The sequence below is a fragment of the Desmodus rotundus genome, chromosome 2 (assembly GCF_022682495.2).
Source record: "Desmodus rotundus isolate HL8 chromosome 2, HLdesRot8A.1, whole genome shotgun sequence".
Lineage (NCBI taxonomy): Eukaryota > Metazoa > Chordata > Mammalia > Chiroptera > Phyllostomidae > Desmodus > Desmodus rotundus.
Genome location: NC_071388.1, coordinates 155,920,736 through 155,946,695, shown reverse-complemented (window position 1 = coordinate 155,946,695; position 25,960 = coordinate 155,920,736). Strand labels below are relative to the sequence as shown.

Here is a 25,960-nt window from a genome sequence, read left to right as displayed (position 1 = left end):
CCAAAGCCCTGGCTATAATGACATAGGAGCGGAAATTCATAAAAAAAAACAGATGCAAATTGAGATGGCTGACTCTTTTTTTTCTTTGTAATGAACACTAGGATTTGGAAATGAATATATTTAAGGCTTCTGATATATATTATCAAATTGTATTTGAAGCCACGGTTATAATTTACAGTCCTACACTAAAGACCTAAGAATACCTATTTCATTTCATAAAGCATTACACATTTTAGAGTTGGCTACTTTGGTACATGAGAAAATAATATTTAAATAATTTTGCATTTCTTCAATCATTTTCTTACTTGTGTGCCAAGTGTACTTCCTCTTCTATGTATTATTTATTATGCCTTTTCTATTTGTCAAAATTTAATATTTTAAATTGTTTTATAATAAATATATTAACTTTTAAGAAGAAAACAAATGCAGATTGTTATTAATTATGTTCTGCAGTAGAAGCAATAAACATACAGCATTCGAATCAATGAAGTGGAGGGGAGTCTTGAAAAACCCTGCAGGAGTTGAGATAAAAAGATAAAAAGATGAGAGAGATATTGACCTCAAGCAGGACAGAGAATGAAAATCAATCCTGAGAAGCATAGGTATCGCCACGCTGAATTTGGCAGTGCTGGTGTGATGGGAGGGGCAGAGGGGCTGTATTTGGAGACAGCCGAGTTGAATAAAGGCTGAAACAAAGAGCACCGGTCTCATCGATTCCATGGTTTCTCTCAGCTGGAATCCGCCTTGAACGTGAAATCCAGCAGCACATTCATATTTTGTCACATGCACTTCCTTTCTGGGCCATGGGCGCTTTGGAGGGAGAGTGGGCAAGAGTTTCCACAAGAATGTCTGGAATTTAGTAATTTTGAAATAATTCGATCTCAGTAGCCTCATAGAAACAAATGTGTGACTTGAAGAAAGATCAGGTGATCTTATGAATTTTTTAAAGCAGAACTCTTCCAGCCATTTTTCCTATTAAAAGGAACCATTATCTTAGAAAAAAAAATTTTAAAACTCTTACTATGATTGGACTTTATTAGCTTTAATTTTTTTGTTTATGAGGCTTTATAAAAAAAATTAGGAATGAATGATTACTGGACAGAAATAGCCCCAGATCCTCTTACACTAATCAGTCCAAACAGACTCAGAGACAGGTGAGAGCAACCCAAAATGATGACACAGAGGGAGAAACTCCAGGCTTTCCAGGGGTTTTCTGTGACGCTCTTGACTAGCAACTAACTGTTCTGTGACCATGCAGCAACTTTCCCTGCAAAAATAACCTTACTCTTTGGGCTGCCCGTGTTTTTGAGGACTTTTTTGCCAAAGGTCAAGGGAAACTAACTTCTTACCAGGGTCTAAATGAAAATAGTTTGCTTTCTTATTTTGTTTTGTGTTCATCCAAGTTACTTTATTCTTTTGTTAAATTGATATTAAATTATGATTGGTATAATCCACATTGGTTTCCGCTGTACAAGTGAATCTTCTTCTAGATCCATAGAGGGTCTTCTTCCTATTCTCTCTCTCCCACTTTCCTCCTCTATCCCACCTCCTCAAGTTAGAAGGGGCTGACAAAAAGACGTTCATTAAATTCGAATGATGGCAATGTGACTTGGTCTCACTTCTCTTCCTTGCTGTTCGGGACCTCCCAACACAGCGATGGCATCCAGGTGCAACTTCCCCTTTCTCATTTGGGGCACTGGGGAGGGAGTGTTCCCTACTTTCTCATAACAAAGTAGCATGCCTGCAGCAGTTCTTTTGGCCTTGCCAAAGACCAAGACTGAAGAACACTTATGCTTTCATTTTCTTTCTCTTTGTTACAAATTATATAATTTATCTCTTGGGAATGGAATGCCTAAGGTCTTTCTCTTCCATTCTCTCCTAGTAAGAGAATACCGCTCTGGGTTTCCAGATGAGGAAAATATTGTCAAATGACAAATGGCCATGGGTATGGTTTGACCAGATTTTCAAATAGTCGACTTATACACAGTCCCTATGCTTCTGATATTTTAGAGTTTTATTATACTTTTAGTTACACTTTTTTTTTAATTGGGCACTTGTAATAGGCCCAGGGATGTATTTTCTGGTTTGAAGGAATGCATAGAGATGTGTACCTTATAGAAACACCCCACCTGCACGCGAGGCCCACCACATTCAGACCACCTCTGGACTGGAGCTGCAGGGATGTGGGGAAAGCGCGCCTGCAGGTGCCCTGCGCCTACATCCTCATTCCGTAATTCACAGAGTCAGTGGTTTGGCATCTTGCCTCTCTTTGTCCAAAATTCCCAATTCCTTCACTCTCCCTTCTTTCTGGGCCCTCTTCTATGAATCTGAGCGCCTGACCCCGGCCGCTGCCATCCCCAGACTTGAAGACAGAAGCTTAGTTTGATGGCAGGTCATGTATTTTCAGGGCTGGAATAGTCGCAGGGGAAACCACCACTACCTCTGAGCACATTCCCCAAAGCGGCCCATTTTCAACAGTTCCTCAAAGTAAATGTGAACATGACTGTTGTTGACACTTAGAAGAAAAGCCTTTGGAGAAGTGAAATATAAGAATAAAACATGGTGATCAGATCACAAGTTTCATAGAGAAGGTGGTGTAAAGTTCAGCCCACCCTTCCATTTTTACCCCACCATTCTTGCAGGGAGCATCAGGCTCTCTGCAGGGGCGGGCAGGCCAGGCACAAGTCTCTGTATCATACCCGTCTGGACTTAAAGCGCCTTCCTGCCCCTTCCTCCTCTAGGCTTGTAAGACACAGTCATTCTTCTCAAGTAGTCTATAGTCTGGTTGGGGATTCCCATGAACAGAACTCAAAACAAGAAAAGAGGGGAGGGTGGCAAAAGAGGATCATTCGGACCTGATGCCTTTGTCACAAAAAAAGTGAACTGTAGCTACTGTGCCTTATCTTCTATTGATATATTACATATAGCCACAGAGAAACTACGGATTACAAGACAAAGACATTTATTATAGAACTTTGTATTTGTGTCCCATTGTTGGAACAGACTTCCATAGTGCACTATGAATGATATTTTTTATGATTTGTAGGTGTGACCACTAGCATACTTACATTTTGGTATAATTTGTATGAAAAGCACTATTGTTCATTGTAAATGCTTAATATATGATATAATTATTTTAGTTTAGTTTGTTATTTCATTATTTTTAAATATGATGGAGATGAAGAAGGAGGAGGAGGAGGGGCATCCCAAGCCTCTTGGCCTCTGAGAGGCCTTATAATCCCACAATAGGACATGAGAGAGGCCAGACTGAGTAAGTGGTGTCCTACTGCTGCCCAGGGTTTGAAGGTAGTGTGGACTGGCATGGCAGAAGAAGGCTTTCTGGAGGGGTGGACTTTAGTCTTTTCTGCCCCTACCAGAGATTTTCGTCTTTTTGGCATCTTACACAGAAGGAGTGTAATATTCCTTTAATGCTATCTTGCCCAAGCTTCAAGGGAGCTGGCACCTCTGCTTCTTCTGTTATTTGCTCTCTCTGCCCCCTTATGCATCCGGCCCGTCCTCTGCAGATGGAGGTGTCTGCGGGGAGGCATGTAGGGGTGTAGGGAGAAGTCTCTGCAGATAACTTTTCTTCACCATTTTCCCATCCCATTCCCCCAGCATGGGAACCAGGTCTTTCTAAAATAACTCAGGGATTCCCACAATGAACTTGGCTTTTGGACCTTCTCCTCTATTTTCCTTTCCATACCTAACCAGAAAGGTGGCACAATTAGTCTAACCAGAGACCTTTAGAAGAGAAAACTCCAAAGATACTTTGGGAATTGGATCTTCGTGTTTACATTGCATGAGAAGACACTTGTAGGTACGTTTTAAAAATTTGTGCTTAATTCTGAGAGCCAAAGGAGAAAAAATTTACAAAGAATAATATAGTAAATATCTTATTCCATCATTCTGAATTAAACATTGTTAATATTTGGTCTCATTGACTCTCAGTCTCTTGTTTATTTGTTGGTTCAAGAACTAATACACTACAGATACTGGTCGGCCTCCCTTGAAGCCCGTCTCCACGCTTATTCCCTCCCCATCCACAGGCCCCTCTCTTCTAGTGTGTTTGAAGTGTTGTCTGTTTTCTTTCAGACTGTTCTCAAACAGGTTGACATGTAGTTTTACATGTCTCTACATGTAGAAACGTGCACGTAACATGCCTGAGCATTTAAATACTATGCATATGAAGAAGATAAACATTAAAATACATGTAGGATTATTTTCTTTTGTATATGGTGAATGTACATAAATAGCATCAGACGATATGTATCAATCTCCATTTTGCTCTTCTTTTCAGCATTGCCTTTGGTATCCGTTTACACAGATATTTACAAAGATCTTCTTGACGGCCACTGACAATTGCATGTATGGTAGCCATTGCATGGCTATCGTACATTCTTATATAGAGTGGACACTTAAAACTTATCTGCGGGATTAATGAATGATTAAATGAACGGCAATTTCCAAGCTGATTTTGTGTCAGGGTCTTCATTTAAAACTTGCCTAATGCAGATACAGCAACTCAGGGTTCATTACCCAGGCTGCTTTCCCACAAATATCCTCACCTGCTTGCGCTGAGGCGCCAAATTATTTCTTTGAGGTCCCTAAGACTGCAAAATGCCATGTGGTTCTCCTACTCCTCATTCAGCGTGCTGGCACATTGTAAAAATTTAAGGGGGTTTCTAAAATTAGACATGAACTGTAACTCAAATAAACACATCACTTAATAGGTATTCTCTTCAGTTGTCATCCACAGGAAATTGTACAGTCACGGGGTTTAATGCATCCTACAAGCCAAAGCACAGTTAAGCAAGAGATTGTTACCCAAGAGTTGTCAAACACTGACTCTTCAAAGGCAGTGTGCTGAAGGCCAGCTCGGAGTGGGCACCTCCAGATCCTTCCATAGTCAAACAGAGAGAAGCTGTCAGCCTTTCACATCCCAGCTCCTCGATGGTCCCAGCAACTGCGTGATCGGGAGTAGACAGACAGCTTCTGTTTCTCCGATCAATCCCCTTTGCCAAAAAAGGTTCCTAATTCTCAGCACAATTGTTGAAGTTTAGACTAGTTCCAACAGTTGACTAAGGTCAGCTTGTTCTTTGCTGTCAATTACATCTTGAGAAGGTTCTAGGGAATTGTCAAAGCATTTTCTTTTCTGATTTCTTAATAGTACACCTACCACAATTAAGAAGAGGAATAGCTGCCTTTGCCTGTAGTGACATTTTAAAATTAATTAATTTTACTTACCATATATCCAAAAATAATTTCAGGTAGTTGCAAATTTGTTTGCACCAATTACTAAGATACCAACCATGGTTAAATTTATTAAATGCGCTGATAAAATGATATCATATTCAAAGTTTGTCACTTTTACAATTAGTATACAATTACATCCTGAATAACTTGTAATTCAAAGGATGATTGTTTTTAATGAATAAATTAATTTTGTTCAGACAAAAATAGAAATTGTTCATGTAAATATTCATCCTCTGAATTATAATTTATTCAAGACTTATTCTGTGTTGGAAACTATCCTAGGAGCCAGACACAAGGTTGACTACAGCCCCTGCCACTATGGAACTGGCAGGCTAGCAAAAGAGTGGGTAGTCTTGTGCTAAGCATGTCAGCTTAGCTAAGCAGAAACCATGTTTTTTAGAATCCCCTTTTGGGTATGGTTCTCGTTTAGTGTTGGCCGCTAGAAATATCACTGTATTGGGAAGGGGCAAGGACAGGGAAGCAGCAGCTCTGAAAGTCAGCGTGGGGCACCGGGTGCTGCTACACTCAGACGCACTGTCACTGACGTGCCGCTCACCTCGCTGGCGTCAGGCAGCAGCTAACCTGGACCTCTGCTGCTGCTGCCTGAGCTCCTCCTTCAGCTTAAATGAGTGATCCCCGCGGTGAACGGCACCAGCTCCTTCTGCACATTTCACACATCACCGAGGCTGAGATTGCTATAGACTGAGCGTTGGGTACACTCCAGATTCGTACGTGGAAACCTAATCCCCAACATGATAGTATTTAGAGGTGAGGCCTTTGGAAGGTGATTGGCATAAAAGAGACCCCAGAGAATTCTCCCCCTCCCCCTAGGGGTTACAGAGGTTACAGAGAGAAGACGTCATCTATGAACCAGGAAGCGGGCTCTCACCAGGCACCGAACCTGCCAGCGCCTTGATCACGGACTTCCCAACTTCCAGAACTGTGAGAAATACGTTTCTGTTTCTTATAAGCCACCCAGTCTGTGGTACTGTGTTGTAGCACCCTGGACAGACTAAGACAGAGGTGGTGTGAGAGGGATGTGGGTTTTAGTTTGTCCTCACGGATTTTTGTTTGTCCCTGCCCACCCTCCCCCCCACATGTCATGCCTAGAGTTTCTTCCTGATGACCTGTGGGACTTCGGGCTCGCCATCAGCGGCAAGGCAGCAGTTTTCCACAGACTTCTTCTTCAGCACCCACCGTTGTATGAGTTCTGATCCTCACAAGAAATCTTGCTTTTGATATTACTCCGCGTGGTTTTCTTTCTCTGATCAAATCTGACTGATAGAAGGAGATATTGATCAGAGAACCATAGAATGTACAAGTATCAATTATCTTAAGGACTCAGAGGAAGAGTTCAAGCTACAATGAGACGATAGACATATAGGGACTTAATTTAGACTGGGGAAAGGGATGTCAGAGTATACCCCTTTGAAGAAGTAACATTTTAGGTGAGACCTGGAGTTCAAGTAGATGTTAGCCACATGGAGGGTCAGAGAAGGGATGTGTGAGAGCTCTGAGGTCTGCCCCACGGAAGGAACTGAAAGAGGAAAGGCCGAGTAGACAGAGCAGAGGGAAGGAGGCGGCCCTGGTAGAGAGGGACCAGGTCATCAGGGCCTGTACTCCAGTTCAAGGTCTTGAGGTTTATTCAAAGGGAATGTCATAGGAGCAAGAGTTTGTTTTTAAAAATTGCTCTGGCTGCTATGTAAAGAAGATGATTATATATTTGAAATGATTGTCATATGATAGTTGAGAATTAAGTATTTCTATAGTGGAATTTAAAATTCAGCACTTGCTGCCTCTGGAAATAAAAATTACTGGTAAAAACAAAAAACAAAAACTCAGAGATGCAGGAAAATAATGACTTGGCCCCAGAGTACCAAAGCCTAACCATCAAATACATAAAAGTAGCTTAATTGTTTTTCTCGACACAGCATAGTACAATATCCTAGATGCTTTGTGCCTTCACGCTGTTAGCAAACTCTCTGAGATTTTGAAATAAGTAAGGAAAACTCTTCAATGTCAAGATCCTTACTACAACAATGAATTAAAAAGAGATTATTTGAACCCAACTTGAAAAACATGTGGGCCTTATTCTAACACAGAGGTCTCAAATATTCACTGCAGCTGTCTCTTTCTATTAGACCTTGAGTTAGCTACATGCTGATCATTTCTCCTGCACACCTCTCATTCTGCAATGTAGATGCCTTCCACCACCTCTTTGGCACACTGGAGTTTTGTTATGTGTTTTTATTCCTTCCCAGGAAGGAGTTTTGAAACCATAAATCATCAGTATCAAATTTGAAAAGTAGATTTGCAAATTGATTCCTTTGTAGCTTAAATGCCCAAAATGTGAGTCACATAAAGAAAAAATACCAGCGGTGCTGATAGTGATGGTAATAATAATGATGGAATACGGGGGAGGCAGGAGAAGACGGGCTTGAGAACAAGTTTTAGAAATGGAAAAGCTTAAAGAAAATATAATTATGGGTTTGAATTGCTTGTTTTTCCCAAAGAAAGAAAACCAAGAATAAAGAAGTCTGATAAATACTGAAAAATAAAGAAATGAGAAGCAGGACGTTATAATGAGTCTGATGCACGAAAGGATTTTGGCAGCAGGAACAAAAGGGGGGCAGACGCAAGAGTCTTTTAAGAAGCAAAGGCAGCAAGACTTGGAGTCTGATGAGATGTGAGCAGCACAGGGAAAGCGGTGACTCAGTGACGATAAAGTTGAAATGGAAGGTCCTGGAGAAGAATGGCAGCTACATTCTTTACTTCAAAAAAACATCGATAACCGTACTAATGAAGAAGGTGGTAACTCCAGGACTGTTCTGTAGGTCAGCAGAAAAATTGGAACTCCTTTTAAAATAAACAGCATTTCCATTTTCTCCAGGTATTCAAATGTAACCAAATTACTTCATCTTAGAGACTGTGTGGGATCTCTGATACCTGAGAAGGGACAGCTTTATTTTTCAAGATAGCACAACACAGGGACAGTCCCTCAAGCCAGAATGGGTGTGGCCCTTAATTGCATTTGACCTTTTATTTTTTTAAGTCTGTAGCCTTGGTTTAATGAATGCAGAGGGATCAGAATGGAGTTGTCATGGTAATGATATGATTGGTATCTTGGTTCTTTGTATTCACATGAGCATACCTATAATCACCTTGCAGACAAGTAGTGTCATAAGCAATAGTGACCATGCACTTGGATATTCTCCTATTCAGATTACAAGCTCCTCATGGTGTTCACTGTAATAAGTTTCCCCTAAAAGCCCGTGTCCAGTGCAGGGAGGGGGGTAGGGGGGAAGGGTGTGAGAAGAGGATGGTGTTTGCTGCCAGCGTCTACCTGGCACCTTCAGTCCCAGCTCCAGTGACCTTTTTTCTCTTGCACCTCCTGGTTTTCTCACTCACCTCCTCCCTGTCTGGGCCTTTTCTCTGCTCCTAGACTTCATGAGTAGGAGAGAAGATGCCATTATTTATGTGGTTGGCAAGAGAAAAATAGCAATTTTTACCTGTGATGAAATCCTACCCAGTGGGGGAGTTGTGAGCATTCCATTACTTTGCTCAGAGTCATCGAAAGCTGAGGAGCCGGGGCTGAGCGTTGGTTTTGAATTGTAAACATAACCTGCGGCAGTTGGTCTGCAGTGCGTCTCTCAGGGATCACGGCTCCGACATTCGGGTCCCGGCGGAAAGCCTGGGCGCCAGAAGAGGGTGTTGTGTGGATTCTAGGCAGCTCCTGAAAGGGGGCTTCTCATGCTCAGCATTTTGATTCCTCTTTTCCAACATAAAAGCAATATTTGTTTTAGCCTTAATTCTCTTTCAAGCCTGCCACGGATGTTCAAAATCCTCTAAATATTAAAATAGCCTCAAAATCTTATTCTTGGAAAGACCAGAGCCCCAGAAGATCTGGGAAATTCTTGGTCAAAACTGCCCCAAGAGTCATTGTTTCGTGGGTGCCAACTTTTATTTTGGGGTGAGGGGAAAGCTCTGGAGATGGGTAGTGGTGATGGTGGCCCAGCGACGTGAGTACACTTAACGCCACCAAATTGTCCACTTAAAAATGGCTAAAATGCTATATTTTCTGTTATGTGTGTTTTACCAATGTTTTTTAAAAAGTCAGGCTAATGGTTGCCTGAGGAAGGAAGTATGGGAGTGTATTCGGAAGGGCCTGGCATCGTTCTATTTCTGCTCTGGTGATTACACGTCTGTTTAGTGATTGTTATACTTACCTTTGTTTTATATTTCAGGGTATAATTATATTATATTCCCCAATAAAAAGATTAATCAAAAAGTAAAAAACAAAACTATCCCAAGTGGTAGGAATTGCGAGGCCTTGGGAAGTCCCTTTCCTTGCTCTGGGCCCCGTTTTTTGTTTTTGACGGGAAGCGAATGAGTTAGACTACAAGATCTCGGAAGCCTTGCTATTGCCAACATCCTGCATCGTACACAGTAACTGCTTGTGAAGGAAGTAACTACAAAGGGCAAAAACCCTAGGCATATCCTTCATTTGGACTGTGTTTTTCTTCACAGAAATTGAAAAATCAAGGGGAAAAAACCCTTGGGGCAATAAAACTCACTGATCGATATTAAGACATAGAGATTGTCTGAAACACAGCCTAGGTAAAGCTGGCAGCTCTAAGTTACCAACATGAAAAGAAAGGAGTGCTCGCCACTTAGCCCTGGGTAGCAGGGAGAAGAAAGCTCGCAAGAGGTCAGGTGGGATAGAGAAGAGACAGGCAGGCACGCCTGAGCTGGAGAGAGAGGGAAGGCGCCTTACATCTGGAGGAGGAAGGGGCCGGCACCCACACTCGCCCTGTCTCTGTCAAAGGCAGTTTCTCCGGTGCCCGTCCTGCTTCCACACAAAGCCCAGTTCTTCCCCATCCAGATCCCACCCCAAAAGGCTCAATGGGCAACTACACATAACTGATGCCTTCCTTCCTTATAATGCTCCCATTTCCAAATATGCTCTCTGTCCTTTGAGGTCCACCGGAAGCCTTCACCTTCTTTGAGGCCTTAGTGAGTCACCCTGTCCCTTTTCTTGGGTTTCCATGGCATACTGTCTGATTCTCCTCTTCCTTCTCTGTCCCCTTCTCTTTACTTTTTCCCTAACTCCACTTCTTCTCCCACATCCAAACTTCCTAGAGCAACGAATATTCCAAAAGCTCGTTCAGAATAGACCATATATTGTCTAAGAGTTCTCACTAACAAAAGAGTTGGTAAACAATGGCCTGTAGCCCCTCGACAGCTTTTATAAACCACGTTTTATTGGCACTCAGCCACACTCATTCACTTATTCATTCCCTGTGGCTGTTTGGGCTCCCACAGCAGGGCTGAGTAGTTGCCACACCGACTGTATAACCCACAGAGCCTGAAGTATTTCTGTCTGGTTCTTTGCATGAAAATTGTCATCCTTTGCTCTGGTGAACTAAGCTGTTAATATTTCTTTTGCATAACTACCTTTATTAAGTTTGTGTTTTATTTCTCCCAGTGAGGACCAGGTCAGTGGCTAATATGCTTTTGTGTTCATCCAGAGCCCATCTCACTGCCTTGTACCTTGTTAGAGCCTCAGTAAGTAATAATTAATGAATTAATGATTAATGAACGAATTCTTGAGATTGCAAAACTACCCGCATTTTTGTTGTTGTTGATATACAATTGTCTGAGAAAGAGCAATACTTTCTCCCAGCGTTCCACTCAGGGCCTGTCTGATGCTCACCTTTCCTTCCTCCCAAGGTGTCAGGGTAGCACGGTTGCTGGGCCCAGATTCAGGGGTCCCAGAGCGTGGGGTCTGCCTCCTGCTCCTGCCTTTTGCCAGCCGCATGACCTTAAACAAGTTCTTAAAGTTCTCTAGGATTCACCTCTTCATCTGTAAAATCATGATAACATAGTACTTAATTAATCACAGGGTTGTTGTGAGGATTTTATTCAATAAAATAAAACAATGCATTTAAAGTACTAGTTATAGTTTCTCGGACATAGTAAATGATCTAAAAATGGTTGGTGATTGTTATTGTCCTATTGTGATGGTATCTCATTCCCTTCCATCCTCCTTTCTGTACCTAATCCATATTCTTTTCAAGTGGATGTGTTTTCTCTATATCTTTTGTGTTTTGAATTCTAAGGTTATAAAGCTGGGGTTCTCTGACAGTGAAGGGAGGGTGGCCATGGATAGATGGGTTCCTATTGACTTGCCTTGTCTCAACTCTCTTGCCACAGAACACTGATAACCATTTTTACTTAATCAGTTCAAACATTCCATAAATTCAATGAATGGTTTTGAAAATTGGTAGCCTACCAGAGGAGTGAATGAGGCATGGTCACTTAGAGGATGAATAGCATGTTATGTGCTCAATTCCCAATGAAAAGTAAAGGTGCGACAAAGTTAAAATAAACATCAAGGGCACAGCTGAAGGTAACTGAAGGCCCCAAAAGCCAAGGAAATGGGAAAAGGGACTGGTGTGGTATTTGAATTTGGTGATAGCATTATTTAACAAAGTCAGTCACTCCCACACTTAATAGTAATCTACCAAGCACCTTCTACGTGCCAGGCCTTTTTTGGATGCTAGTCAATAAAAATAATGAGATAAAAATCCCTGCCTTTGTGGACTCGCATTCTAGTGAAGAGCAAATACAGATACGGATAGAGGATATAGATAGATAGATAGATAGATAGATAGATAGATAGATAGATAGATAGATTTTATAATATTAGATGGTGATAGCTGCTATGGAGAAACAAGTAGAATAGGAGAAGAAGGATCAGAACAAGAAAAAGATGAGACGCTGTTTGCATTTTTAAATAGGTTGGTCAGATGACCTTTGAATAAAACTGTGGAAGATCTGAGAGAGTGAACTACAGGAACATCTGGAGGGAAAAATTACAAGCAGAGGGAACATACAGAAGTATGTCTGGCTTGGGCAAGGGACAATCAGGAGGCCAATGTAGAGGCCAGAAATAATAGTAGGAATAAATTAGTTCACTTCTGTTGAGCTCCTACTATTCTCTGAACATTCTTCTAAGCTTTATTACATACAACCTTCAAGACAGTGACATAATATAAGCAAAGTTATTCTTTCCATTTTATTTTTTAATTAAATGTATTGGGATGACAGTGGTTAATAGGATTATGTGGGTTTCAAGTGTACAACTCTATAATACATCTGCATTGTATTTTGGGGGTGCTCACCACCCAAAGTCAAATCTTCTCCTGTCGCCATCTGGTTGACGCCCTTCTCCCTGGTGACCACAATACTGTGTCTATGAGTTTTTGTTTGTCTCGTTTGTTCGCTTGTTGCTTTCAGTTTTACATCCTATGTATGAATGAAATCACATGGTTCTTAACCTCTTCTGTTTGACTTATTTCGCTTAGTGTGACATTCTCAAGATCCATTCCTATTGTCTCAAATGGCAGTATTTCATCTTTTCTTATGGCTGAGTAGTAGTCCATTGTTACATGTACCACATCTTCTTTATCCAGTCCTCTATCAAAGGGCACTTTGGTTTTCCCATGTCTTGGCTGCTGCGAATCATGCTGCAATGGAGAGCATATATCTTTGCAAATAAATGTTTTCAAATTTTTCAGGTAGATACCCAGACAAGGGGTTGCTGGGTCATATGGTTCTCCCCATTTTATGGACAAGTAAACCAAGATATTTTAAAAGTCAAATAACTTGCACAAGACTATACAACCAGCAACTGCTGGGGTCACTGTGTCTGATTCCACTGCACATGCTCTTTGCCACTACATCTTTTTCTACTTCACCTTTGTCTGTCCAGGAGGAGAGGACTGGATTAGCTCTGTCCCCTGCCTGCTAAGCTGCATAAGGCTTTGTTGTGACCTCTTTCCCTGTCACCTTGTCCTTTAGGTGCATTAATTCAAATGCAGAGTTTAAAGCAGAGGTTTTCCATGGCCCCTCGGCCACTTTATGACTTCTCTGAGCTCTCCCCTCGTCTTTCCCATTCTGATCTTCCATGACTTTACCAGCTCTGCCTTTGAGTACAAACCAGGCCAGCCTCCAGGCCAGCTGCACACCGTGCACCCCACATCCCTTCTGCCGTCTTCCTCCTGAGATCAACTGATGGACGGCGGAGCCTCTTCAAAACAATTTTTACTTTGTGAATATAGGACTGTGGACAATCAATCGTACATGGAAACACTTTTACAAGTTATTTTGGTATATCCTTCTTCCTGCCTTTAAAAAAAAATACTGTTTGGGAGATTTACCTCAGCCTTTGACAGTATTATTAAAAAATTCCTAAATTCTCAAACCTGTCTACCACCTTCTTAATGAAATACAGACTATATTAATACTGACATTTTCAAAAGGTCTGTTCTCTCCTCTGTCCGCTGATGAATGTTTTTTCATTGGAGTTTTTTGAGCATTATCCCTGTCCAAATTAAATTATTTCCTTCTCTCTTCAAAGAACACAACAGGGTTGAATATTTCTTTTCCTTCGTTGATATGTATAACATATTTTCTCCTGATAAAAGTTGTGTCAAATTTCAAGCCAGGATCAGAAAGATTGGATGCTCACGTCTCTGTCAGGTTATATAATTCCTGAGCCAGACAGACAATACACATGACAAGGAGGAAATTGATCTTTTTGCAATCGTTTCTGAACTGAAATGGGGAAGAGAGTAGAAAGCTTGGATATTTTCCCCATAATGAATATTTGAAGTTTATAGTGGCTTAGGTGTTCGTATTCTTGAAATGGGCACTGAAATGCATGTGGGTGAAAGACATGAGTTTCATGAGTATTGTTTTTGAAAGAAGTTCTAGTTTTAAAAAATGAAAAGACTTAAGTATATTGACCGAATTTTTGAGACTGATGGCACGGATTTCAATGACAGAAAGCCAATCTACGATAATTACTTCCTTCAGAAGCTAAAGGTACTTGCTTTTTTTATCATGTGGTAAAATCTTCCAATTTTAGGGAATACCCAAGCCCATCGTATCATACTTCTCCTTTTTAATATATTTTATTTAAATTTTTCCAATGATGCCTTATATCCAGTATTATTTTGCACTGGTTGCAGGTGTGGAGTGGGCATCTTCTCATATTGCAGGTGAGGCCGATCAGTCCTCGGATCGTGGCAAATGAGATGCCTGTGGACACGGTCTGGTTAAGCTCTTCAGGGGACAGCACTCCAAGTATCTTTGTCTTCTGAAAGTGATTAAATGAGTACATCCCTGAACAAATATGACTTTACACAATTTTTTCTGCTTTATGCTTTCATGGAAATTTTCAAACAGAATTAGAGAGGACACTTCAGTGAATCCTCAGGGCCCATTACCCAGCTTCAGCCACTATCAACAGCTGGCCAACCTTGTTTCATTCACACTTTATTCTTTTGGCACCCTTCCATACAACTCTGAAGCATATTTAAGACAGCATATAATTTATCTGTAAATACACAATTTCCTCTTAAATTTAAAGAATTGACATAGGAAACATGCAAAAATTCAATGTTAAAAAAAAGTGCTGGAGATCTATCCCATGTCTAAATGTACTTCCTTGGCCCACCTGAGTTTCCAATTTTAGCCCAGAAAAGATTAGAGCACAGTTTCAACCAAGCTTAGTGGTCAGTCGGCTTCAGAAGAAGTCAGGGAACTGAAGATCCACTGTCATATATAGTAGACGTGCATAATTGTTTTTGTCTGCCTAGCATCTGAGTACTTTTTTCTGTATTTGGAGATTTCTGCACCTGAGGCTTCATGAGACAGTCTATTTCCCTTTGTAAGCGATAAAAATGCAAAAGACTCACTTCTCAGCTGCTTTGTATCTAGGGCCAAGGCCATAACTGAGGCCCAGCCATGAGACTTACCAGCCCATATTTTAAGAGGGTGTTGGGTAGACCCAAAGTAGCCACAGAATTCATAAGTAATGGGGTTGTAACAAACAGCATACAGAACGTAGTAAATAATACTGTAACACCTTTGTATGGTCACAGTTGGTAACTAGACTTACCAGGGTGATCACTTCACAATGTATATAAACATCAAATCACTATGTTGTATATTAATTATACTTAAATTAAAAAGGATTTATTGTTTCCCCTAGAAGGGGGGTGTCAAACTCATTTTCACTAGGGGCCACATCAGCCTCGCAGTTGCCTTCAAAGGGCTGAATATAATTTTAGGACTGTATAAATGTAACTACTCCTTAACAGTTAAGTGAGAGTTTGGCGCTGCCGTTGGGTAGAAACAAGGTGGGGGGCCGGATTTGGCCCATGGGACATGTGTTTGCTGCCTGTGCCCTAGAAGCTCTTGTTCTTATCAGTTTAATTAGCTTATTATAATGTAATTACAAAATTTCTACAAAGCCTCAACTAGAATGTAACGCTTAAACCAAATAGAATAAATTATTAGTGTTTGTTTTTGTCACTTTACATTAAAGATATATGGCTTTTGATGCCTTTAAAACTTGACCCAAGTAGTAGATAATACTAGAATAATTCCTAGTTCAAGTGTGACTTGTGTTTGAAATTCATGACCAATATATGTTTGTTTAAGTACCTATGAATGTTAATGTCACAAAAGAGGTATTTCTCTCACTGTAAAAGGTTTCTCAGGTTTTCTTGTTATATCAAACAACTTCGAATCTATATTTCCTGATTCATGGAATACATGATGGAAAAAACACTCGCTGGTGATAGCCCGCACAGAGATGCTTGCTCTCTTCAAGGATGAATGTGATTAACAGGCTTGGAAAATAACCCAGCCAGAAGAAAAAAAAAAAAAAGAAAGCACAATTTTTGTTTGTCAGCCCCCTTAAAAGCAAAGGACAGGGGCAATTACTTCTATTCTTTTACTAGCCCAACATGAATTCACGCTCATTAGAGGGTTGAGTGCGCAATGCCTCGCAGGTGCTCTTTTGTAACGAGGGAATATTAATTAAACCTTTGTACAATATCCAGTCACCAATTTAGCTGCACTAGTTCCTATCTCAGAGTCTGTATGTGTTGCTCTTTTTCCTGCTCAGCCAGCCTCCTTTGCTTGTCAGTGTTTTGCATTTGCCTTTGCTTTGTGTGTTTGTAACCATTTCTCTGGTGTACATTATTCTCCAGCCTTCACAGAACCTCAACAGCACACTGAGAATTATTTTGACCCCATTGAAATTCTGTTACAAAATTTTCTCTCCCCCTCTTCCCACCGCCCACTATTTTTGTGTTGATACCAATGATATCTTGCCACCATTCTAGGTTCCTGGGAAACTTTATGAAGACTTTCTTTTTTTCTGAACTACATATTCTTGGCATAAATAATTATTATATTAATCGATTAGGTCTGTTTTCATAGGAAAAATATATAAGGAATGGTTTATTCCAGAAGAAAGAAAGTAATTGTGCAAACATTTTCTAATTAGAACATTTTACTCCCCAGGGTAGAATGGTAAGAGGTCAGGTATATTAAAGGGTATAATTCCTCCAAGGTTATTCCTTCACAGTTTAGGCCATCCCTGTGTGCTCTGGACAACTGACCAACTGGAATGATTTCTGGCTCTGAAAAGCTACTTGGCCCAAATAGTTCTCTGACCCATGTTCAGAAGAGCCTCCCTTTAAGGATTTCCTGATAAAGACGTTGTTTAAGGATTCATAGCTCTTTTATTGGGACTAGTTAACCTATTATCATTCCTAGTTACCTCGTAGAAAGCATACAGTAAATAAATGGGAACTCAGGACAGGTTCTTTTTTGAAGGCAAGGACCAACTGGGAGAAATGGTAGAGAAAAGTCCAGAAAAATCCTGGAGGGCAGCATAGTGCAAGCAGACATTTGAAGGTTCGAAGCTCATCAAAGGAAAGAAGTAAGAAAGTTTTAAGGACTGTTGCACAGTTTTCCATATAGATATATTTATTTATCACTATTTGATCGATACAATGTTCTTATTGTCTATTTGCTTATGGTACAATTAGATCTTTCGGTGTCAGCTATGTAAAGTGATAGTTTTTCACATTTTTATTTTAGCGAACAAAATCTTTCTAAATAAAAGTAGCATGTATTCCCAGCGTGAAAACCAAATGAAAAGAGAGCTCTGTGATTGAAAAGGGTTGCAATATCCGAGGATTACTTCCCCCTCAGCACCTGGCTTCTCCTTTGTTCCCCCCACCCCACCCCCAGCCAGCCATCCCTGGCAGCTCTCTGATTAAAGGCTGGTTGATTAATCATCTTCCTTTGAAACGAGAGATATTTATTCAATAGATTCATGATTGGAAGTCCCATTTAGGGAAGAAAATCACTCTTCATTAAAGTTAGCAAATATGAGAAATTGCTGATACCCCCCAAATTCATTAATTCATTCACTCCTTTTTTCCCAAAAAATATTACTGACAAACACCTAACCTACTATGTGCCAGATACTGTGATAACTTCTAGGAATATGAGTGACCAATATAGGCATGGTCCGTGCCTCTTGGAACTTACCTTCTAATTAAGAGTCTGCTGTGAGCTACCACATGCACTCTCTGAACCAATCATTTATCCAAGATGTTCACCGTGCATCTAACCACACTTTGCTCAAGGCATATTTTCCCCCAGATGATATTCTTAGATGTGACTTATGACAACGTGCTCATGCTGTATGAAGTTCCAAAGACGACCTAGGTAGGGCTAATACAGCAATGGAGAACGATGGAGCAAAGCGAGGAATTAGTAGTCCGGGCCAGACTACTGGTCTGGTTCTGGGGAAAGTTAGTCCTCAGAGAAAGAAGGGCAACTCATTACGTCAGATTAAGGAGGGACAAATAGCACCAAGACTCAGGAGCAGAGGCCAGAGCAGGTAGTCCTCAAGCAGCAAAGAACATTCTTACATGTGTCAGTTAAGTCCCTACCTGCAACTGGCAGTATCTTTGAAATGCCCCCTGTGTACGCCAGTTAACTTCTGGGTATCTCCCTACCTGCCAAGGAGAAAGTCCATGAGGCAGAATGGAGAGACGTGATGTGAGTGTGAGAAGTCACAGTAAGACGGGGAAGGGGGGTGCATCCAATCACTATCACAGTTACGGGGTTGGAAGTGGTGGGTGCGTCTGGACTAGAGGTAAAGTCTGGTGTGTCACCTATAAAAGGGGGTTCTGTAGTGTGTGGGAAACAATGAGACTTCAAAGAAAGTGGATCAAGAGGGAAAAGCAGTAGGGCAAGGACGGGCTGTGCTAATGCTGGTGGACCTCAGGATGGGAAAGGGAAATTGTTGAAGAGACAGAAATAATCAGTGTCACCATTAACAAAGGAAATGTACTCACAGGCACAATGGGGATAGTTCTTTATTTAAGAACTTGGAAGCTCACTATGAATCACATAAGTTTTTGTTTTCAGAAATGTCAGTCATTTATTTGCTATAGACCAAATACTTTGCTAGAAAATTGGTCTGTAAAAATATGTAATGCTAAAAGACACCTTTCACTGATTAGGAACAAGAGAGAAACTGTGTCCTGGCCACAGACAGAATTCTTAACTTGTTCCTCTGGCCAGACACTTGCCGTATTTACACTAGCCCTTTCAGTTCTTTTTCATTCTTCAATCTACTTTAAAACATCATTGTCCTTTCTGACTTATCTGCACGTTTGTAAACCGAAAGCCATAGTTATTCTATTGTCTGTATTGCAATGTCATTTTTCTCTGTCTAGGGGGGAAAAATCAACTCTTCCTGAATCCTTAATTCGGCTTTAGTGGATCAACCTATAAAAGGTATTTGTAGCTCACTCGTAGGAACACTGTCCACAATGACTTGTTTATATCACAGAACAAAACCTCTGCATCTTCAAACTTCTCTTTCCCCCCTGCTTCTTTCATGTCCAGGTACTTAAGAAGGCCTTCAGAAAAGCAGGCCTAGCTCTCAGGCGAATGTCAAATCATGCACAAGTAAACTTTTTCCTTGAAGAAATAATGGGAATCTGGTTCTTCGGCTGTGTTATAATGAAGTTTCACCATTGGCTTCCTCTGTAGTGCCCTCCGAATCTCAGTGCTGTATTGCTCTTTGAGGGAGAGCAAGGAGGTAATTCCGAACCCTAGTAAACCCAGAGGCACAGACTGGGGCTGCAAACTCAAGTCCCAGCACCTATCAACTTATAAAATGTAAGCCCATGACATGTAGAGAAGGGAATGATAGTAAAGAAAGAGACCAATTCTAAAAATCTTTTCATTGGAATGCACATGCGGTCCAGGAGACCACTCCCTCCCCTTTCCCAGCAACAGTGCTTCCACACCAAACACACCAGAACTTCATGGGCACAGTCCAATGATTGCACAAGGCTGGGAGGTGTTTGCCCCCTTTTATTAAGAGGCCTTGGGCAAAAATGACAAGCTGTGGAGACATCACCAACTATTGTCAACTTACCTTAGGCAGTTTCAGTAGGCAGGTCCTTCACCATGCTTTATTAAACTCAAGTTAGGTTAACTTGTAGATAAAGAAATTTCTCATAGAAGACTTCCAGCCAAGATGGAGGTATAGGTAGACACACTGTGCCTCCTCATACAACCAAAAGAAGGACAACAAATTTAAAAACAAAAACGAACCAGAATTGACAGAAAATTGAACTGTATGGAAGTCCGACAACCAAGGAATTGAAGTAAAAACATTCATCCAGACCGGTAGGAGGGGCAGAGATGGGCAGCTGGCTGGAGACGACTTGTGGCAAGATGGTGGTTGGTGGACCCTGTGAGGCGGTGGCTGGCAGAGCGGGCAGTCCCACATTCAAGTGCAGATAAACTGGGAGGAACAACTGGGGAGCGAGACAGACGCACAACCCAGGGTTCCAGTGTGGGGAAATAAAGCCTCAAACCTCTGATTAAAAACACCACTGGGAGAAACTCCTGGCCTCACAGGAGAGTTTGTTGGAGAGACCCACAGGGTCCTTGAACATACACAAACCCACCCACCCAGGAGTCAGTGCCAGAAGGGCCCAGTTTGATTGTGGGAAGCAGGGGAGGTGACTGAAAACCAGCAAGCGCCATTCCTCCCTCTTGGCCCTCCCCCACATACAGCGTCGACTTCGGTTGCCCACTGTGGTGAACACCGAAGGCTCTGCCCCTTTATGTAACAGGCATGCTGAGACCAAAAAAAAAAAAAAAAAAAAAAAAGGCCCAAATGAAAGAACAGATTAAAACTCCAGAAAAAAAATAACTAAGCAACAAAGAGATAGCCAACCTATCAGATGCACAGTTCAAAACACTTGTAATCAGGATGGTCACAGAATTGGTTGAGTATGGTCACAAATTAGAGGAAAAAAATGAAGGCTATGCTAAGTGAAATAAAGGAAAATGTACAGGAAACCAACAGTGGCGGGAAGGAAACCAGGACTCAAATCAATGGTGTGGACCAGAAGGAAGAAAGAAACATCCAACCAGAACAGAATGAAGAAACAAGAATTCAAAAAAATGAGGAGAGGCTTAGGAATCTCCAGGACATCTTTAAATGTTCCAACATCCGAATTATAGGGGTACCAGAAGGAGAAGAAAAAGAGCAAGAAACTGAAAACTTATTTGAACAAATAATGAAGGAGAACTTCCCTAATCTGGCAAAGGAAATAGACTTCCAGGAAGTCCAGGAAGCTCAGAGTCCCAAGGAAGCACACACCAAGGCACATCATAATGAAGTTAACCAAGATTAAAGAGAAGGAGAGAATCTTAAAAGCAACAAGAGTAAAGGAGACAGTTACCTACAAAGGAGTGACAATAAGACTGTCAGCTGATTTCTCAAAAGAAACATGGCAGGCAAGAAGGGGCTAGAAAGAAGTATTCTAAGTCATGAAAGGCAAGGACCTACATCCAAGATTACCCTATCCAGCAAAGCTTTCATTTAGAATGGAAGGGCAGATAAAGTGCTTCCTAGATAAGGTCAAGCTAAAGGAGTTCATCATCACCAAGCCCTTATATGACATGTTAAAGGGACTTATTTAAGAAAAAGAAGATAAAAATATGAACAGTAAAATCACAGCAAACTCATAGTTATTAACAACCACATCTAAAACAAAAACAAAAGCAAACTAAGCAAACAACTAGAACAGGAACAGAATCACAGAAATGGAGATCACATGGAGGGTTATCAGTGGGGGAGTGGTAGGGGGACAGAATGGGGAGAGGTACAGAGAATAAGTAGCATAAATGGTAGGCAGAAAATAGACAGGGGGAGGGCAAGAATAGTATAGGAAATGTAGAAGCCAAAGAACTTATATGTGCGACCCATGGACATGAACTAAGGTGGGGGAATGCTGGTGGGAAGAGGGTTGCAGGGTGGAGGCGAATAAAGAGGAGAAAGACATGGGATAACTGTAATAGCATAATCAATAAAATATATTTAATATAAAAAAAGAAAAATAAATTTCTCATAGAAATGTGGCAATCATTATATGGTCTCTTCCATTCCACAAAATATGGATTTTCACCTTCTGGAAAGGGTTCTGTAGATCTTAAGCGATCTACTTTACAACCATCGTCAACATCATAAATTGCTAATCCTCTTTGTTTTTCACAAGAAACAAAATTATAATTATATTAATTGCATATTGGTTCTTCTAGACTATTGGTCAAAGAAGTAAATATAATTAGCTGATGACATTGGTCCCTCCTGATATCATTATGCACAAAACATATCTTTATGCGTGGATTGAAGTTGTAATGGTTTGGCTATGCATTGTAAAATAGAATTACTTTCTGGTTGGACGGCGATGTGAAAAGAAGCCTCTAACAGTATCTCAAAGAAAGCTGTCCTATTAAGAAAACTGTTTTACCATGACTAGAACGAAGACATGAGAAGCCTACCGAATTGTAGTAACGCAAGCAAAATACAGCTCGGGGGAATAAATAATACACCAGAGACCAGAATCAAAATGTTAAAATATCTCAATTGATTGATAAAGTGGGCTGAAATAATTAACCGAGAAAAGAAATATGAACTCCCAAAATTGGAGCTGAAAAAAAAAAGTCCGTTTTTCAAATCCATATCATGAGAAAAATACCTAAAGAGCAGGTCTCATGAAAAAACCTTGGGTGTTTATATTGACTAGAATGTCAACATAGTGAGATTAAAGGGGCCAACGGAAGCAGCTACCTGAATTAAGACCAGAGGATATAGTTTGTTAATCTTGTCTCTAAATTTAACAAAATTATAGAGAAAATGTTATGCAGATTAAACATGAAAGTATGTCATGTCTAAAGATGTTACATTATAAATAGCATCAAGAAATGAGGAAATATTCTAGTTCTCAGAAACTATAGTCTCAGCAGTAAAGTCAGTTTTTGCGAAACGAGGGAAGTTCCCACATGGGTACTTATTATTTCACTTTCATCTTTCTTGCCTGTATTAGTCAGCTCGGGCTGTTGCGACAAAGTACCGTACACTGGGGGGATGAAACAACAGAAATGTATTTCTCATGGTTATGGACACTGAGAAGTCCAAGATCAACATGCCAGCAAACTAGGTTTTATTATGAATTCTCTTTTCTTGGTTTGTAGGCAGCCTCCATCTCTGTGTGCTCACATGACCTCTTCTTTGTGCGTGCATACACACACACACACACACACAGATCTTTGTGCGTGCAAACACAGAGAGAGAGAGAGAGATCTTCCTCTTCTCGTAAGACCACCAAACCTACAGATTAGGGCCCCACCCTTACAACCTCTTTTAAGCTTAATTACTTTCATAGAGACCTTATCTCCAAATATAGTCATGTTGGGAGTTAGGACTTTAGTCTGTTCAGGATGTGGTAACAAAGTGCCATATACCGTATGGTTTAAGCCACAGCATTTATTTTCTCACAGTTCTAGAGACTAGCAGTCTGAGATCAGAGTGCCAGCCTGATCAGGTTCAAGTGCAAGCCCGACTTCTTCACTGTGTCCTCAAATGGCAACAAGGGGGGTGGGGGAGAGGGGGAGGGATAGAGAGAGAGAGAAGAGAAAAGGAGTTTCTTTTCTTATAACGACACAAATCCTATCACGCAAAACCCACATTCATGACCTCATCTAAGCCTGGTTACCTCTCAAAGGTCCCACATTCTAACGTCATTCACCTTGGGAGTTAGGATTTCAGCCTGTGCTTTTTGGAGAGACACAAACATTCAGTCTTCAACATATGAATCTGCGAGGGGCACCATTCGGCCCATGACACTGTCCTTCTTGTAAATGAAAGTATCAGCCAACATTCAAGTCAGAAGAACCACACTCATCCTTCAATAGCTACCACATTTGGCTACAGATACAAGAGTCTGGCAAATCTCAACCAGAGCATTTTATGAGAATAAATTAGCTATATCAAATTTATATGAAGAGGATTATATATTTTCTTATTAGTATTAAGTTGTGCTACACATCATTGATATTAGTGAGATTTAATATAAGCTTACACATGTGCATGCATCAATTTGTTTTTTTCAAAGACCTAGCTGTTAAGCATTTACCGGCCCACCACTGGGCAAAGGCAGCAGAAATGACAGAGGAGCCGGAGGGACAGTGTTTAGGCCCTGGGGTCCAACAGTGTTTGTAACTGCCAGACCCAGCCTGTGCTTTCCAGGTACGTGACCCAGTAAACTCCTTTCATTTGTGGGTGCCTGAAGCTAATGTTCGTTGGATTTCTGTCACTTTCCTCCAAGGGTCCTCCTAATATTACATGTCATAGGCATATTCAGGGAACTGAAATTCCTTTTTTTTTTTTTAAGCCCAGAGAAAGAAATTTCTGCAGGTCTGAAGACACAGCCTGCGCTTTCAGGATCGAAGAAGACTTTAAGCAGAAGGGACGAGTGAAATCTATTCTGAAGCTCTGGGCTTTGCGTTGCCAGCTTAGTGCTCCCCTGCCTCTGCTTTCACATCCCCCTTTAACAACAGGACCCATTTCTGAGCCCAGTGCCCATTTTTCACCCAGTTTCTCAAATAGATCTCTTCTGGACGTTGAATCTGATCAACGTGCCTGGTGCCAGCACCATCAGGACCGGCTCTTCCTTTTTCTTAGCACAGTTCTCCAGGGCCTGCTATGCAGCTGTGTGAAACCTGCCTCTTCCTGATGTCCCAAAGCAGTGCTCCTGGCCCTTTCTGATGTGAATGGCTGTTTGCAGAAACGACCCATTGGACAGTGTTCTTCTTGCCACACTAGACCCAGCCCAGAGTCTGCTGCTCGCTGGAGCCCACCTAGCCAGGCCTTCGCAGCCTGGGCTGTCCTCACAACGTGGGCTGTCCCCAGCCTCTGCTGCAGCCAGTCAGCCAGGCCCTGACAAGCCCCTTCGGGGAACCACAGTGCTGGAGGTTGCTTGTGGAGAAAAGGAAAACCACACACTGCAGTCTGGGCCACTGCTTTTCAACTTGGACCCCGGTATTCCTTCTAAACACTGAAGAAAAGAAGGTTTTTCCTGTGACAACGAAATGCTGAATATTCTTTAAACTTATCATTAAAAAACAAATTGATTCTTGGCAGTAGATTGACATGTACTTAGGTTAGTCTACAAAATAAGGCTGAAGAACCTGTCCATTTGCCTGTTTATAACATTTCTTTTCCTTCACCCATCCTCTTACCTCCACCTGCTCCTTTAAAATGTCAAACCCACTAAAATCAAGGGTGGCAAGAGAAGTATTTTTCTAAAAATTCAAACAACAGCAACAAAAAACTCAGCTCCCCAGCCCACAAAACAAGAACCGTATCTGTCTCTTGTCTTCATTATTGTATTCCTTCACACAGGGGCTGCAGACACAACCCAGCATCTTAATAATGGGTCTCATCAAATTGCATTTTACTTCTTGCTTGAGAAAAAAATGATGCAAACATTCACTTTATGTTCAAGCAATTATAATGTGTCAACATCAGAAAGCCTGAACTGATGAGTTCAGAAGCCGGAGAACAGGGTAATTTAACTTGTTCCGTTTGAGAGAAAGTGAGAGACGAAACACCATGGGAATAGTGCACAGCCTTAGCCTCTTTGGAATTTTTTTCAGATGTTACAGGAGAAAAATGGCTTTGCAAAACAGATGTTGGGTGACTAACATCCTCTTCACCTGGGCTTGGCATTGAAATGACTCATGGAATAGCCATAATTTGTGACCAAAACTGGCACGTTTGCTCTGAGGGTGAGTGAGCAGGGTACTGGGTGTGAGACATTTAACTCTCCAAGCAAGAGGCACTGTTTCTGTGCTGGGCCTTGAGGAAGGGTTGGTGTCCGGATTTGTTCTCAGTTAACCCATTCTCTCTCCACACCCGATGTCTCTGCCATACCTGAAGAGAAGGAGAATAAAGGAGTTGATGTCCCTGATTGCTGAAGGACCGTATCGGCTCCAGTTTCCATACCTAAATACGAGTATGTATAAAGAAGGGAAGAAAACGTCAAACTCTGATCCCTGCCGCTCAGTGGAATTCTTGGATTAGGCTCACCGTTCTGAAAGCCAAGAGGCCACACGAAGCGCAGAACAATCAGCTAGCCTCTTTAGACGGAGAACAGTTAGGGAACCCATGAAGGATTGCTGGGATCTCCCGAAGCCCTGTAGCCTGTGAGAGAAAGGACGAAGGAACAGGAACAGTACTCATGGGAGGACAAGCCATCTTGCCGTTGTTTTCACTGTACCAGAAATTAAAGAAGCCTGGGGCTTCATGCCCTATTTGCAAGAAAGAGATTCAGTTGGTTATGAGGGGTTTTATAGCCTGGCTGAATCAGTGAATTACAGAAATATTAACAGGGTCAGATTACGTATCAAAACAGCAGTACTGAGTATCACCACCCAGTGCAACCCATTTTATTTG

At 41.3% G+C, this 25,960-nt stretch overlaps 1 pseudogene; it reads left to right on the top strand.

Moving 5' to 3' along the window:
• Positions 1-7,835: 7,835 nt before the first annotated feature.
• Positions 7,836-25,877, top strand: LOC112322235 (protein Mdm4-like; annotated as a pseudogene).
• Positions 25,878-25,960: the final 83 nt, after the last annotated feature.